The sequence below is a fragment of the Harpia harpyja genome, chromosome 7 (assembly GCF_026419915.1).
Source record: "Harpia harpyja isolate bHarHar1 chromosome 7, bHarHar1 primary haplotype, whole genome shotgun sequence".
NCBI classification, from domain to species: Eukaryota; Metazoa; Chordata; class Aves; order Accipitriformes; family Accipitridae; genus Harpia; species Harpia harpyja.
The window spans coordinates 31391408-31409469 of NC_068946.1; the positions used below are offsets into that span (position 1 = coordinate 31391408).

At 37.9% G+C, this 18062-nt stretch overlaps 1 protein-coding gene across 7 annotated transcripts in view; it reads right to left on the reverse strand.

The window, feature by feature from the left end:
* The window catches only part of OSBPL6 (oxysterol binding protein like 6), a 116067-nt gene that overhangs the window by 68881 nt on the left and 29124 nt on the right, over positions 1–18062 (reverse strand). For 5 of the 7 annotated variants that reach the window (XM_052793502.1, XM_052793504.1, XM_052793500.1 and 2 more), the window contains exon 2: positions 14801–14869. The exons of the other annotated variants lie outside the window; for them this stretch is intronic. The gene's annotated coding sequence lies outside the window, so the exon portion shown is untranslated. The remainder of the gene's footprint in view (positions 1–14800; positions 14870–18062) is intronic. 7 annotated transcript variants of the gene reach the window in all.

The window sequence follows — 18062 nt, forward strand, 5'->3', positions numbered from 1 at the left end:
ATCAGCACTAAATGTTTTTTAAATAGATATTAGAATTCATATGACTCTGTTACCATTGCTCCTTTCAAGTATTTCAAAAGCTGCATGTTCAAGGTTTGGATAACAAATGTACATGTGTAATTGCAGGCATTCATAACAACATTGGCATATACAAATTCTCAATCTGATACTATATACAGCAATACATACAGTGCCTAAATACTGCCGTAAATCACACAGGAGGATCTAGAACCTGGCTGTAGGTAGGAAATGAGTCAAGTCCAGCATTACCCCTAGAGAGGAGCTCTGATACAGACCAAATTGCTGTACTTGGTCAGCACAATTTGCAATTTCTATGATCATAGAATCATTTAGGTTGGAAAAGACCTTTAAGATCTTGTCTAAAGGCCTTCAACCCCATGCAACGCTACAGGCTTGGGGAAGAGTGGCTGGAAAGCTGCCCGGTGGAAAAGGACCTAGGGGTGCTGGTCAACAGATGGCTGAATATGAGCCAGCAGTGTGCCCAGGTGGCCAAGAAGGCCAACGGCATCCTGGCCTGTATCAGAAATAGTGTGGCCAGCAGGAGCAGGGAAGGGATTGTTCCCCTGTACTCGGCACTGGTGAGGCTGCACCTCCAATACTGCGTTCGGTTTTGGGCCCCTCACTACAGGAAAGACATTGAGGTGCTGGAGCACATCCAAAGAAGGGCAACCAAGTTGGTGAGAGGCCTGGAGCACAAGTCCTATAAGGAGCAGCTGAGGGAACTGGGGTTGTTTAGTCTGGAGAAAAGGAGGCTCAGGTGAGACCTTATCACTCTCTACAACTACCTGAAAGGAAGTTGTAGCGAGGTGGGTGTCAGTCTCTTTTCCCAAGTAACAAGCGATAGGACAAGAGGACACAGCCTCAAGCTGCACCAGGGGAGGTTTAGATTGGATATTAGGAAAAATTTCTTCACCAAAATGGTTGTCAAGCATTGGAACAGTCTGCCAAGGGAAGTGGTGGAGTCACCATCCCTGGAGGTGTTTAAAAGATGTGTAGATGTGGTGCTTAGGGACATGGTTTAGTGGTGGACTTGGCAGTGTTAGGTTTACAGTTGGACGCGATGATCTTAAAGGTCTTTTCCAACCCAAATGATTCTATGATCATTGAAATTGCAAATTGTGCTGACAAAGTGCAGCAGTGATGATGACCTGCCCAAGATCATACTGTCGACCAGCCATCCTCTCTGCTGCAGGGTGATCAGGGCACACACTCAGCCTCCCTCCTACAGCCACTCCACTGCTGGGCTTCAGCAAAACTCTGAGATCTTGTGTTCACTTACAAGGCTTACTGTGTGGTTAGATGTGGGCACTCATCTCCTTCACCTTATCAATTACTTTGCTAATTTAGCTAAATATATAACTAGATTTACATTGTGGCAATGCAACCACTAAACTCAATTGATAAAAAACCCAAAGCCTTGCTATTTTATGTCTTGTTTCATATGATGATAGACAAAGCAGTACTTACCCATTTTACACATGCAATTTCCTGTAAATTCTTTCAAGATTAGAGAATTAATTGGCTAAGACACAATGTTTATTTCAATAAGCAAAGTCTAAACCTGTATCACTATTCTTAATTAGGCTACCACTTCTCCTTGACTGATAGTCAATAATGCAGCAAGAGTAATGGAAAAAAAAGAAACATATTTCATAGATGTCATGTTTTACAGCCCTATATTTAACAACCTCCCATAACAAGCATTTGTTGGAAGAATTATCAAAGAAATTAAAATGAATTAACATGGTGTTTCCCAAAACAGTGACTAAGTTTATTAAATGCAGTGGATTTTAAAGTCCTTAGGCTCTGCTTTGGTGGTTAGATGGTGGTTTGTTTGTTTGGGGTTTTTTTTGCGGGGGTGGGAATCTTGTGGGGTTTTTGCTTTTAAGGTCTACTTCTGTATGTAGTCTCTACATCTTAAACAGCATATTCCACAGGAGACTGCAGTATCAGCAAACATCACTGAGACACTCTTATTTTCATGTCATCCTTAACAGTAGGTAGTGCCCCCCAACACTTTACACCTGGTACAATTTCTTTAACACCGAGGTATCATTTTTTTTTTTTCTGAGTAGCTAGTCCAAGTATGTCTCAATAATATAAAAAGTAAAATTAATATTAAAAAAAAATTACTTGCATGGGCATATATCTGTAAAATACACAATTATGACAGACGACTTCAAATAGGTGGATGAGGTCAAAAAACAGATAATCAGATTCAGACGAGAAGAGGTCAGTACAACATCTGCCTTTCCTATTTTCTGCTTGCCTACACGACTAAGCAGAGTTTTCCACCCTTCCAGAAGCCCTGAAGCATATGTGGTAATTAGTGGAGTTCCAGTATGCCCAAACCTCCAGTTTAAATGATAATTTCAAAATAAGCCCTCAACTCATTTGCAGTCTCTGAGGATTGCCTCAATAGCTGAAGTGACCCTAGGATTTTCATTAGGATGTCTTTGTTGTTCCATGTTCCTCAGGCTATCACAGTAATAGAATACTTTTGATTTGCATGGCATGGAAATTTTTTGCATACTACAAAGGCAGCAATATCAACCTGTGTTGTATGCATTTGTAACAGACTGCTGTGAGCAGAGACTTAAGCTTGTATACATATTTGCAAATACATAAACACAAATATGCAATATGTACCAGTTAAACATTAAACAGGAAAAAGTAACTGGGGGACATTATCATCCTTTCTAGACTAACATAAGTCTAGAACGCCTTTTTTAAAAAAACAAACCAAAAAAACCCCAACACATACTATTCCACCCCTCCACCCCTTTTTTAAACTGAAATCATTGCTGGGGGATTTTTGTTTTCATCAAAATTTTTTCAAAGAATCACATTTTTCAATTTTTGAAAAAAAGCCATAAAGATATTGACAATTTTAATCAAAACTCAGGAAATGCTTTAAAGAATAAAAAACGTTTCGTGTATCCTGACTTTTTTCATGGGAAAAACCCTCACAATTTTCAACAAGCTCTTTAAAAAAAAAAAAAAAGGCAACTTCTTTTTTCCCTTTTTTCTTTATTTTAGTAACGAATTTTTTCTTTACCACTGGGCAACTTGGACAAAGGAAAAATAGATTCTTAAATTGCTTTTTAATTAGAGTCTCAACTGGACAGTGATCCAAAGCAAGGAACCTAATTTCCCTTATAAAAGGGCTACAAAATGTTTTCAGAAAAATGGTACTAATACTCCAGAGTGCAGGAGCCTAAAAGGTGCTTGTGGCCCTTGAAATCCATGTCTGGCTGCGTTTTACTGCCCTTCTTTTATTAACCTATCTCTTGTTTCTCTGCATGTTTTATTTCCACTACCACACAAACATTACATTTTTGCTATGTGTTTCAAACCTACCAAGTAAAAGTTTGATTCAGAGCAAATGAAGAACTGCCTATTTTATTGATTTTGAATTTTGAACAGCGTTATCATCAAATGCTTGTAGGGAGGATGCCACAAAAAAAAAAAAATCAGTGCTGTCTCAATATAAATGCAATGTATTTACAGGAGCAAATACAAGACTGCAGTTGATGGAGTTTGCTCAGGTCACGGAGAACAGAGGGGAGAGACAAAACTGGCAGATTACGCAGAGCTTCAACTGAACCTATTTTTTGGGGTGCTAAATGGAAGGTCACATCCAGGAACAAAAACAGGATGCAATTTTATTCTTGGAACCAATTAGCTTGACAAACAGTAAGTGTCATGGTGGATCACAGCTGCACAGGATAATATAGTTAATGGCTTATATATAATCTGGGAAATACCGAGAAGGAATAAGGAGGCTGTATTACCTCTGTGACTGCTACTAAATCACTGTGTCCAGTTCTGCTGCCAACATTTCAAAGACATTCACAAATGGGTTCAAGAGAGAACCATGAGCATGACGACAAGATTGAAAAACATCACTACTAATAAAAGATTTATAGAGGTCAATCTATTTAGTTTGTCAAAGAGAAGATTGAAGGGTCACTGGATGACAATCTATAGCCCACTACGTGGAGGGGAAGGAATTTATTATTAGAATCCTTCTCAAAGGTATAAAAAAATCAAACAGGACAAAAAGAAGAGATAAATATATGCAGGTTAGAAATAAGGCACAGATTTATAATGGTGATAATTAAACACTGATAAAATACACTGATGATTACAATGGGTGCTTGTAAGGGTATAAAAAGACATTTTCAGATTAAGACTGGGATTTTAAAAATTTTTTTTTTTTTAATATATTCCAAAGCTCAGCCATCACTGCTGATTTGGAAGTAGGAATTCATTCAGGGCAGTCTAATGGCCTATTACATGGTAAGAGTTCAGGCTAGATCATAATGCAGCCTCTCCCTCTCCCTTCCCACAGCTGAAACCAACCAACCAACAAACAACCCCAAATCAACCCAGAAGAAGATGGATAAACTAAAAGGAATAAAATTCTTTTTTTCTTAATCCTGATCTCTGGTGCACCCCATTAATATCTCTAGCTGAGGGTCTCCAATTTTATCCTCATATCTCACTAGGCATTTATTAAGCCTGATCTTTTGTATGGAACAATGTTAAATGTTCTTCAAGTCTAGAGAAATATATATTCTGATCACTGCTAATATTTGTTTTTCTTACTGCTTTAAAGAAATCTCTCTTACGGACACATACATTTAAAACATAAGTTTCCACGGAAGAGCAAGAGCACATCATAAAGTCATTTTTTTTTATCTCATTACTACCTGAATTTCTTTGCACCTCACTAAGTGATGGTTTCATTAGAAAGATAGAAAAGAAAAATAGACTGTTATTGTTCATGTCAAGGAAGTACCAAAAATGTCCCAAGCACTTTAGAAAAACATTAGGAATCACAGGCATGGCTGAAAAGACCACAAGATGGAATAATCAATTTTGAAGTTCCTACAAAGTCTAAGATACCTTGACTGGAATTACACTGAGCATAAGAATGGGCAAGTTGCTCAAAAGTAGTTTCCTGACAGAGCGAATCAGTGACAAAAAAATCCACAACAAAAAAAAAAATCCCTTTTCTCTTAATGCACAGCTGGTTATCTGTTGACTCTCTTCCATGAGGGAAATACATACTATTTCCTATTATCACACTAAACACTAAGTCCTGCCCACATCCATAGCTAGATATGCTTAGTTCTTCCTACTTTTGAAATACTAATGAATCAACATTCAGCTGCACTGACAAAAAACACAGTGTAAAAACACTCAGAAGTAACATTCATTTGCCACAGAAGGAACTCTCTACTTCCAACACTACCAATAATTTCAGCTGAAATTACACTCCACTAAATTGCCTCCGCCTGTGCACGAAGCATGATCTAATACAAGAACAGAAATGCCCTCAGGCACCTTGCACAGAAAAACTATCTGAATAGTCCTAGAATATTCTCATCATTGAAAAGCTGTAAGTTCTCCATCAATCATTGATTTCCAAAACATATTATAGACAGAAAACTACTCCTAATATGTATTGATTTTTATACATAAACAGATTATAAAACCAGAAGAGACTACTGTGATCATCTAACATAAAAAGGACCAAGGGAATTTTCCAGCTTAGTTCCTGTTTGAAATAAACCATATAATTCAGCAAATCATCCAACACCAAAGTAAAAGCATCCAGTGGTATGAAGTGACCACAAATCCAAATAAGTTCTTGCAAAAATTAATTTCCCTGCATTATTAAGAATGTGCATGCTATTTCTCCTTTAAATATGTCTAACCTCAAACCTTAGCCAAGGGCCCTTGTTAAACCTTTGCCTACTACATGGAAGAGCTCTCTTCAAATGCAAAATTTTGCTAATGCACAAATACACTGTATTTAGTATTCATACAAGACATCAGGCATCTAATGTCAGTTTTCACAGCTTTAATAAGTTTGATAAAATTTTAGAGAACAATTGGCATAATTAAAGAATTGACAAACATTTTACAGTCAGTTGGGCAGAAAGGTCTGTATTTACTTAATTAAGAGGATGGCTAAAAGGTTGCTTGAGCACAATGGTAAGGTAACTTCCCACAGCAATGCACTTGCTTATACACTTCTAGACCTCAGCCCGCTGCTTAATCACATTGCACCCAGTAGCAGACATGATGTGCTTCAATGGTATACTGGTTAGAGGTATGCTTGAGCAATTATTCCAATCACAGATGAATTTCACAATAGCCAAACACTTATATACTCCTAATAACCCACACTATACTCTTCCATCAGATTTATGCAAAACTGGTGTAAGCTATGCAGGACACTGGTTCCCAAAGATACGCTCCTTGCAAGGCTGTGTAGTCTTCACAAATTACAACAAAAAGCCTGAGAGATGAAGGAAGGATCAAACTGTAAGAACAAGCAAACAAGAAGTACAGAAGTCTTTGGTCACAATTAACACTTGTATATCCATAACACAGCAATACAGTAAACGTGCCAGCTGGCGAGCAGTACTCTCCACTATTTCTTTGTGTGCTGGGCAACAACCACCCTTCCCTCCTAACATCAAACATTGCTATTCTCTTTAAACATAATATACAGAAATTTTACTTACACTGCCCCATAATCAGGTACAGGACACTTGGATTTAGTACCTTTCGGTGTCTTACAGAAAGCACCAAAGTTAGTAATGCCCAGCTGAGAGCCCTGTTTCATCTCTCTTTAAAAACAACTAGCCTTTTAACACTTCAATGGGTGATGATCATTATTGCATGACGTGCTGCATTAGTACCACTTGTGAGATGTGAAATTAGTTTTCCTCTACTTGACACACAATAAACCACAACACGTACAACGGCAGCGAAGAATAAGACTGAGGGACTTGGATGGAGCTATGTAATCTGGAAATAGGGTGTATTGAGCTTAGTCAATCAACTGAAAAATGAGTTAATTTTACACAGGCCAGAGAGGAGGGCTATTCTGTGCTAGTGACCAACACTCACACCTGCCAACCTTGCTAGGTGCTTGCGAGCTATTTGATGCTTAATAACATAACCATCCCCCAAGTGCCACACTAATAACCTGTGATAACCAGCACAGACTTGTAGGGATAACAGAGCAGCAGAAACACAAACCCCTAACATGCCACTATATATTACTGACACCTTAACTTTTTACTACAAATTCATTTTTCCCCACCATTCGTGATCTTGCATCACCCCAGATTCCCACAATTCCTCTGTGTCCTGCAGACGCATCCCTGTCAAAGCTTAACCTCTCTGCCCCCACTCCAGTATTTTTCATTCTTCCTTTCCCTCATCCTTTGACCATGAAGTACACACTAGCTCCCTACAGACCCAGTTACCCCTTTATATTTCATGACCATGCCAGGTACCTTTTCCTCTTTCTTTGTTCATGCTCCTCTCATGAGTTGCACACAATCATGATCCTTTGAATTGATCTTTCCTTTTCTAACCCAAGCTCTATACATGCCCCACTTCTTTATGTTACACAGCACAGCCTAGAAGGTCAGCTCACAGCAACAAATTCTCTAGAAGCAATTTAAAGCATATTCTTTATTTGCAAAAAACTGCTCTTCATGGGAGAGGTCATGGCTGCAGGTTCCAGTTACACGAAAAAAAATAAACGAAGAGGACCTACAATTAGAATTAAAAGACCCGAACGTCTGCGCCCTGCCACTTTGCAATACACAGGCCTTTTTTCTCTCTCTAGGGCTGAGATATGAGGAAGTTTTTCTCCAGGTTGATCTGAAGAAAAAATGAATGGCATAACAACAAGCAAAAGACGTCTTATTTCAACACTACTAAACCTGTAGTACACCATCATTTTTTCACAAACTATTTGTAATTTTCTTTGCAAAGCAATTTGTAACAAGGGGCTTAAAGTTATGCCAGCAACAACATCAGCACTTACACAGTGTTTTTCAGCTGTACTTCTCAAAAGCATTTTAAGAAGTTTAACTTTAGCATGGAGTCAAGTCAGTCACAGCAGATGCAGAGTTTGCAAGTGCAATCAATTCTCACAAAGTCCTCATTAATGATCTGAAATAACAGTTCCATTCAAGCTCTAAATGGCAACGGGCTGCCAATTATGCACAACACTGTTTGTCATTGTGCTTTAGAAGAATATTTACTAAGAACTAATACATTTTCTTTTGTGCCCAAATGCAAAAGTCCCAAACTGATCTCAAGAGAAAATTCCAAACTGCCTAATTTCAATATGACTTTAAAGAGACCCAGAATAATTCTTAGGTTTCACTAGTAAGAAACAAATTCAGGTTTTGACAAATTAAATCATGTTTTAGGGTTGCATCTAATTTGCTAGTGTTGTCAGCAAATAACTATTACCTCATGTTATCAACAAATACGAGTAACCTGGTATATTTATCAAAATTTAGTACAAATTCTTAATTAAAAAGCACCACACAAATACACTATCTCATATTCAGTTCCAAATTTTTGAAACTTCGATTTAGCAGTCTATTAACCCAAAAAAGAAATAAAATCCTTCCTTTTTTTTAAGGAAATATTATTATTTCAAAAACTTGATGGATTATACAGGAAATCAAATTTCTTCATTTTAATTTAATTTTTTGAACTTTTCAAATCATGCTATATTTACAAGGTACTTACATATTTTTCATTCTAACTACATTGATAAGAAAAAAAAACAGTTCTAAAAGCCCTCTGATTATTTAAGGTGAATTTAAAACTCCTTTAGAATAGGTAACACATAAAATGATATATTGCTCTTCTGTCTGTGAATGCCACAATTTCACATTTTATGTTTGTAGAAGTAGATATCATTAGAGAGATGCCTTTTGGAGAGCTTGTCAGAGTAACAGTGACGTAGACTAAATACAAAACCTGCAGCAAGCTTTGACACATGTCACAGAACTTGGAAGGTGAAAAATTGAGATTTATTTTAAAGTATGATGAGAGAGAAGGTCAATGGATATTGTAGGGGAAAAAGTTTCCTTCTTTTCCTGAGCAAGCACAAGTGGCCCGAGTTGGTCAGCTCCTAACAAAATACGAGCAGCCAAATGTGAGGTTCAACTGTGAAAGCAACACTCAAGCATCTTGCTGTCTGATATGCATTAATGTCAAAGCAAATAGCAAATGCCGCAACTGAAAAGAACAGCCAAAAGGCAAATCCAGCATCTGGCCTGCGCTGGCCAAAGGCAGTGACTCAGCTACAGTGACAGCGCATAGTAAGAGATGAATGCAAAAATCTAGTGGTCGATAGAATTGCTACTGTAGTGCAGGAAACAGATGAAGTTAAGAAATACAGCCGAAAGAGGGCTCTTCTGCAGTCTTGACCATTTCCATGCTGGTTGGCTGGACAGGATGAATCATCAGTCACAAGCACCAAGTGAGGGCTTTCATGAATAGTCACCTTGCTTATGCATAAAGGAAATGTAAGATTTCTTTCTCCAATACATTCAGTTAAAAGTCATCAATTAAGGATGAATTTAGATTTGAGTTCTGTCTGAACTCAAATAACTGAAAACCTCATGTCATCTAAAATAAAATCTTGCCCTCTGATGCTTATGAACATCAGTGAAATAACAGAAAGCCTTGACTGTTCAACCTCTTCTGTGTTTCCTCTTCTAGAAGACAGTTAATGTTATATCATATGCATGGGGAGGTCTAAAAAGCCACATAATATACCAGTGAACTACATGGGGGTTTTTACTAACTCAGAAAATGTAATCTTTCATGCATGTGCGATAACACAAGATTGACCAAGAGTAACTAAACTACAGTGCAGGCCTAAATCTGTTGACATTTTGGCTCATGAAAAGATCAACAGTGCAGGAACAAGCTTGAAAAAGAAAACAAAAAAGTTGGAATTGTTCCTGCCTTGTGCTACTGCAACTATTCAAAAAGCTGCTTTTTTTAGACTGTTGCAATGGAAGTACTATCATCTCTTTATCAAAAAAACCTGGGAATAGCACTGGAAAGTTAGTTACAATTATATATTGTAGAAATTGTCACTGTTGGAACTAGGATTATGACTAATTTCTCATAATAAAGTTTTTATACACACACCCCTTACAGAAAAGAAAAAAAGGCACTAAAAATACTCTAAAAATCTTGGAATATTTCATTAAAGTTGAAATATTTGTTTATTTACTGCTCTTCAGTTGTTTGACTGATTCTTAACTTACCGCCTCCTCATCTGTACAGTAACAATCTAGAAGACCACCCAAGAAAACGAGCATTTCAGTGAAAGCGTTTTCCTTCAACAACCACACTGCCCTGACAGACTCTTCCACCCTCATGCCCTGGCTGACACCATTGGTCCCAGATACAGTGCAAGCATTGGTATTGTTTCACCTCTGTGTGTAGATTTCCATATGTCCTTTTGCTATATATGGCCCATAGAACAATTTTCTACCAATCTTTTCATTACTAAATCATATTATCATACTTGAAATACAAATCAGAATAGCGAAATGATTCTTATGTACTTTTAACTCAATGAAATCTAACCAAAACACAGACTGTTTCCATCTAGGTATGAGTAGGACCAACAACCCAACAGGGAGCTGCTCCAAGTCTCTTACAGTTCACCCACAGAGTCTCCAAATCCCAGAGGGACTGGAGGATTAAGTACCAGTATCAGATGTTAGCAGGGATGGTCACATCCTCGCTTGTTTAGGTTATCCCTGCCTCTGATGGCAATGCTGCACCTGTGTTTTCTGCACGGCAGAAATTAGAATGAGGCTTCATATGAAGTATTCACCTGTCTGAGCAGGCCAGTAATTCTAACGGGGACTTAGAACTTTTTACTCTTATTAGTTACACTTTGTCAATGCTAAGGAGTTGGATTAGCAACACAACTTTTCTACAACTTTTCTTCTGGACTTGGCCCACAAACATGCCATGTAAATGAAAGGAAGTTTGCTTCCAAAGTGTAATTCAGAGGAGCCTATTTAAAAAATGTAACTCAATGAGTAATTTACAAAAATTGAGTTTCAAATCCAAAGCAAACAGGCAAGCAAAACTGTCCAATCTAAATTTAGTAAGCAGCAAATAACCATAAATTAGACCTCTGCATTAAGAATGGTGAGCAACTGCAAACCAAGCTGTATCTGCAGATGCAACGAAGTCAGTATGACTTTGCAGTATTTTAACCTTCCTCAGTAATTCCTGAGATTCGAGTCAGCCTACTCAAGAGGAGGATGGTTGTTTCTTTTGTGATGGGATTGCAATGAAAAGATACATTGAGAAGTATTTCAGAGGTATAAAATTTTTAAGTACTGAAAAAAGCACCAACGAAAATGATTGAATTCGCAGGCACCTACTGTCTCAAATCGTCTGAATGAAATGCTTGCTGCGCTGTATACACAGGATAGTTTGTGCAACGGTACCCAAAGGCATGACTGTAAAAGTGCCAAGCACTCACCATAGCGCCAAGCAGCTTGCAGCATTGTGTCCTAAACAAAATTGAATAGAATATGGCTGTAACAGTTTTCTCAAGTTTGCAGCAATCCATCAGAAGCTTTTACAATCAGAAAGTGGTAATGGGACCATATAAGGCAGCGGCTTTGCACTCAAGTCCACAAATTCCTAGCAACAATGTGAAGCATTTTAACTTTGTGTTAATAGAGACAGAAATTAAAAAAAAAAAAAAATTCCATTTTTTTGGACCCTACAGCAACTGCTGAAAATATGTCATTAAAAGAATGCCCTCCCGTGTGTTTATCCAGTGCTGATACACATCTGGTTTCAAAATGACCAGTTATGTCACCGGTATTTGTGCTTCCACTGCCTGAATAAAATCCCACTACCTATTTTCTCAAGTACACAAAGAGGCTGTACATCACACATATCTATAATTTAACAGTTCCTCATCTTCAAAAAACGTCCCATTACCAACAAAACCCAGCAAATTTTTTTTATTCTCCCTCCAGTTCCTCTGCTTGCTTTTCCTCTGGTACCTCTGCCTCAATCCTCCCGTAAATTTTCACAGCTGATAGCACAAGAGCATTGCACTCCACATTCATCCCTTGCTTTCTGGAGTACATCCCGGTCTATGGTTGTTTCATTTCCTCTCCACTACCTACGTAGTCTCCATTGAAAGGATACACGTACGACAGCTGAACCAACAGATATATATATACGTTGTGCTACAGGAGTTATTACTTATACTGCAATGGTTATATTAATACATACTACAGGTCTCAATCAAAAAAAAAAGGCTCTTAAGGTACAACCAATTAAAGGTTAAGAATCTGTGCAACTAGTATGTTCCAAAAATAAAACTGATTGATGACTCCAAACATCTCAAAGATTATTCGTTCTTGACTGGCAAGGCCATTGTGGGAACCTTCTACCCCCAAATTGGCATCTGCATATTTTCATAAGCAGTCCCGTGTTTTACTTTGGAGGAGTAGGGAGAAGACTTGTGGAATATAAACTGTAGGTAGATCCATTAAATCTGTCACCGTTTTTTGCATAATTGTATCACATTTCAGATGGGTATTTCCCTGACATACTACATACCATAGATCAGAGATGACAGTGCTAACTGACCATTCCTAAATATAGTCCGCCTGCTGCAGCACAGGGATGTAAAAACAGAGTCTACATCAAAGCTGTCTCCACAATGCAACACTTAAATGAAAAAGATTTTGTCAGCGTCTGGGAAATCATAGCTGGATATTAGGCTTTGGCATGGCCTAAAAAGGTATTTCTAGAACTATTTTTGCGTGCTTTTTAAGTGTTGTTCTTTACACTAACAAGCCATTAACAGATTGTGTTTGTCAACATAATCTGTAAAAAAATGTTTTTTCTCACACTCCACAACAAAACGCTGCCCTGTTTGAAATGCTGTTCTTGGCACAAGGCGCTAAGCAGAGTTCTGCCCCCAGCCTCTAGAGAACAGAAGCTAGCTCCCCAAACCATTTTTAAAAAGAGGACAAGCCTGCTTTCCCAGACCGTGTTTTCACATAGAGGTTTAAATAAAAATCCTGTTTCATTATTTATAATGATTATTTCTAACCATATTTTATTCTCGTAATGAATCCGAAAAGGAAGCTATAGAAAACTAAAGGACTTTTATATTAATTAACAAAGTAATTATATGTTGTGGTTATTTGCTTAAACAAGCTATTTCAGCCTACGATGGTTACCCTTGGGAACCTGTGGTAGCCGAGTGCCAATACCACAATATTTGCCATACACTGTATTAATCCACATGTCAAAAAAATCAATGGCTAAGGATGTCACAGGGACCACAGCAATATTCACTTTAGCTGATAATGGTGTCAGCTTCTTTAATCACATCCATTAGATTTAGAGAGAAGCTAAAGTACAAAGAAATGGCACAGCAAGAAGTTACAGAGCTGCAGCAACTATACAAGAACATGTATATAGTAACAAACTGCTGTATGAAAAGGAATCTGAGGGAAGTTTTCAGCGGTCATAAACATCTTGGGTCAGAGAGCTTTCCAACATATAGAGAAATTTTAATCCAGCACCGTCAAGGATGGTAAACACTTCAGGAAAGTTAATTTATGATCAAAGCCAGCAATACCCATAGGATCAACATTATGTTGAGGTCTCCTTTACAGTCTCAGCATAGCAAAACTGAATGATGAAGTGCTGACATGACAGATCATGTTCTTGAGATGGTACTTCCAACGCAGCTGGCTCCTTTCCACGTTGCGGGGGGGAGTGACTAAACCGTAAAGCAACAGCAAGTAGAAATAAAAGCTCCTGGAAGTAATAGGGTTCTGCTCCTCAGAATATGCTTTTTTTTTTTTTTTTGTCCTTCTAAGATGAAGTAATAATGCCTTCAGCTTGACAGGAGACAAAAATCCAAATAATACAAGGATTACCCAGCAACTGTAACATAAGATTAAGACTGCAATATTCACAATTGCAGGATGATTCAGCACAGAAGCTAGTAAGAGAAGGATGCATTATAAACTACCTTTATATTGTCTTTGAAATTTGATTCACCCAAATACAATTATTAACCCAACCTATCCTCTAAATGGGGAAGTTGCGTAACAAAGCACAAGTGAGAGAAACATCAAGTAAAATGTTCCAAGTTTACGTTTTTCTGTGTATATCTAGCAAATATTCAGCTATTTCCCTTGACTTTAAAATATAAAGCAAAAACAAATAGTTAGTAGACAATGTACAAGTCTAATATTGTTTCATTTTCTTAAAATGTCTGCATGTTTTCTCAAACTCCTTATGAAACCACCTAAGTTTGTCCAGCACAAATATGTATCTTCATATCCTCCTCTCTCCTCCTCTACCTCCTGTTGCTCCTATTGCTCTGAGGGCTCCACCAAACTAGAGCTGGCACTTCAGTAGGTCCCTTTTCAAAGAGAAAAAGCACTGATTTGTGAATGGCTGGTGACTACTGGCAAGACCAAGTCAACAGTGTACGTAGAACATAACTGTCTAGCACACAAAGGACTCAACAGTGGCACTGATGTTGGGACCTTTCTGTAAGGCCTCACTCAGAACAGGATAAAGGACAAGGAACAAGGCCCTATTCTGCCACTTCTACATCAAAAAGACCACAAGGATTTCACTTTTTTATGGTCGATGCATCAGAGCAGAAGGCTTGTCACTTACATATTTGTTCCCTTCTCTTCCCCTACCACCACCTTTATATATATGCATGGCAACCAGCTATGATTTCGCTATCCTGAGTGAAATAAACTGAAAGCTAACAGGTCAAAAATTTTAGCACAGAAGAACAAGAAACCTATCACATATTGCACTTCATTAAGTCAACTACTGTTGGTTATACAGCAAGAAGAATTCTTTCAAGAATATTTAATTAAATCATTTATTCTATTGCCAGTTTGACAGTAGCTTCCATTAATTGGAGATAGCTTTTCAAGCAACATTCTCTTCATTACTTCAACCCCTAGACAAATAAAAGCATACAAAAATGGAGAAGTTAGAGAATTTCATATCCAGATTTCCAACATTCTTTTTATTCTGATCTGGCTGTCACCGTCATTTCAAAGCTTGGTTTCTTCATAGATTGATTTTTTTTCTTTGCCTGAGTCAGAAATAACTCATTACCTAAGTTATGATGAAATGTTCCAATGATGGTACATTCAATCAAATGGAACAGAGCCAAAGCCTTGAGGTACCCTTTCCTTGAAGCGCCTTCCAACAGGAAATACATTATCTGTTCCAGATAGGCATAAATTGAAGTTACTAATCTTTCCTTTAAAACCTCTGATCATGACCCTACTACATAAAATAAAGGAAGGGGTGAAAACCAACCTGCCTACATTGAATGTTCCATTCCCATCCCATCAGCTAAAATACTTTTTGCTACACAACTTGGGATACAATTTTCATCTAGAAATCAAAAGGAGAATGCCACCTGAACTACTGTCATGTAAAAGTCTGCTACAAAAGGAAGCTCCAATATAGGATCAGTTACAGGATATCTCCCTCTACAATTTTGAAGCTGGAAATAACACAAGACAAGGACTGAAAAAAAAAGCTCAAATTCCTTATGTTGTCCTGAACAAAATACAACCTGATAAACAATATTCACAAATTTTAAACCAAATCTGTTGTACTTTACTGTGAAGAAGATGGGTTCTAAACAGAATTATCCACACCTATTCATCAGTTCAACTCTCTTTTTGATTTAACTGTTGTGTATGTTGTACCGCATCATCCCCATAACCCTCAACAGTAGATTTATCCATCATATAGACCTGCTTGAACAAGCTGACAGGAAGTGGTATTTAAAATGTCTGTCACTGACCATCAGAGAGACTACTCTCCCCTTTTTCCAAGTGCTTGGGAACTGAAAAGTGCAACTGTCACTTCCAGTCAGAATGGGTTTCATGAAATCAGAGAGCTCAAAGCAGCATGCTAGAAAGTAAAGAACAGAGAGCACAGGAAGGTAGTCATTGGGCCAGTACTCATCATCTTCATAGGGTTCACTGCAATTGAATAATTAACTCAGGAGTTCCCCTTAAAAAAACAAACAAAAAACAACAAACAAAACACACCCCAAGATGTTAACAACTACTCCAAGCGAAACAAAAATTGCATGCAATTACATTTCTTTCTGTTGGCACAGTTATTAAACATAGGAGGTTATTAAAATGTAAAATATAAAACCAAAATTATATTCTGCATCTAACAAACAGGACAGAAATATTGCAGTATTTTCCCTACAGGCCTGTATCTATTTCATTGTATTTTAGTAGTGCGAGAATGTTGAGCTAGCTCTCTTCGAACTGCTGTTTCACCATAATAGGGGTAGGGTTTGTAGCTCTGCAAATATCCAAACAGCACTTATCTAGCACTTGGAGAAAATGGTATACCACCGTGGCAGGGAGGGGAGGGGAGCCATTTCAATATTTTTTTCTTCATACATTTGGAAAGAAAGGAGAAATAAAAGGCAGAAGTTAGAGGAATGTGAGATGTTTTATAAGAGTTCTAAACTTGTATGCTTTAATGTGCTTTCGTATCAGAACAAACCCAAAATTCATCAGTTTGTTTATAAAAGGGACCTTAGTAATTTCCTATCCAGCTAAACCGGCACACCCATGTCAAATGCCAGAGCTGTAATTCAAAACTCAAGAACAGTCAGAGCCCACTGGGTCACATTCTAAAAGCAGACGCATAACAACCAAATCTCACTCTTCACTAACACCAGTTCATGGTCCACCAGATCCAAAAAGGCACTGGTGTTACCGATGCAATCAATAAAAGCTTTCCCATCACAAAATCCACTACAACTACTGCCACTCTGCCTTGCTTGAAAGCCCCTGGAGAGAAGCCAGAGCGAAGGAACGCCAAGTTTGCATTACCCGCCCTCCTGAAGCCAGTTAAGACAGAAGAGCATTTATGACTCACTGCCTATGCTCTACACTGCAGATACCGGGAATATTCTGCAGTGTCCTAAGCTCTACAGTCCCACAGAAAAATTAGGATTTTTAGTCACAGTGACACTGACTATTCTAATTTGAAATATCTTATTTATCCCGAAATAAGAATATTTTAGACTTTGACCATTTGCCCATCTAGTGGGCTGAAAGGCCACAAGAGCCAATTACTACAGAAATACCTTTGCTTAAATATACCACAGCAAAATGCTGAAGACTTTAATTCTGTAATATGAAAAAATGCATCCCAATTGAGATGATTTAATAAATGCTTTAAAACAGAAATGTTGACAAAGCTTTAAAAAAAGGGAAAAAACCTCACCACACACATATTGGGACACGCTGTCTTTCTGAACTACAACCAAAGGTTGCAGTATGCATGGAGCTACAGGAATGGGCTGCTCTCCAGAAATAAACTAGCACCATCAGAAATGCCAGCACTTCCTGAAAACCTGCAAGTATCACCTGACCATTACCATACAATACCATTTTTATGCATGACAACTGTCATCACAGAACTTTAGGATAATTAATTCAGTAGCATATTTCACACATGAGACAAAGAAGCTGAGAGGAACCCGGGATGCTTTGCGTTCTTCAGAGAAAGACAGCTCTAGTATACCTTGGTGTACAGGATGACTTTGGAAAACTGCAAAAAAAATAAAATGTCTATGCGTTAGTGTAGCCAGTCAAAGATATTACACATGTAAGTATTTGTCACCAAAAGAGGGTCACTGAAATCAACACTGTCATTTAACAGGTCTCATTTCTTACTCTGAGAGTTAGATGGAAAGGACATAAATCCTTTTCTCGCTGTGATCTATCACACAAAAGAAAGAGATTCATTCCTAAGGAATGTATCACATACAAAGCAAACCCACCAAGAAGAAAATAGTGCCATTAAGTACTTGTTCATTCGAAGAAGCTGATGCACTTGTGAAGATTGACAGTGCTGCAAAGCTGCTGCAAAGCCACAGATACTGCTTGCATTGCCTTTCTTGAACCAGAAGAGCCACTATTAGAGCCAGGACAGAGCACACAATGACCAAATACATCATCTTTACACCTGCAATGCTACAAACCAAGTCTTTGAAGCCACATGAGAGATGAGGGTACTGCAGTTCCAGACTAAGGCAAAATACAAATCACTGTAATTGAAGAGCATCCTCAAACTTGCCACACAAATAAAAATTACAA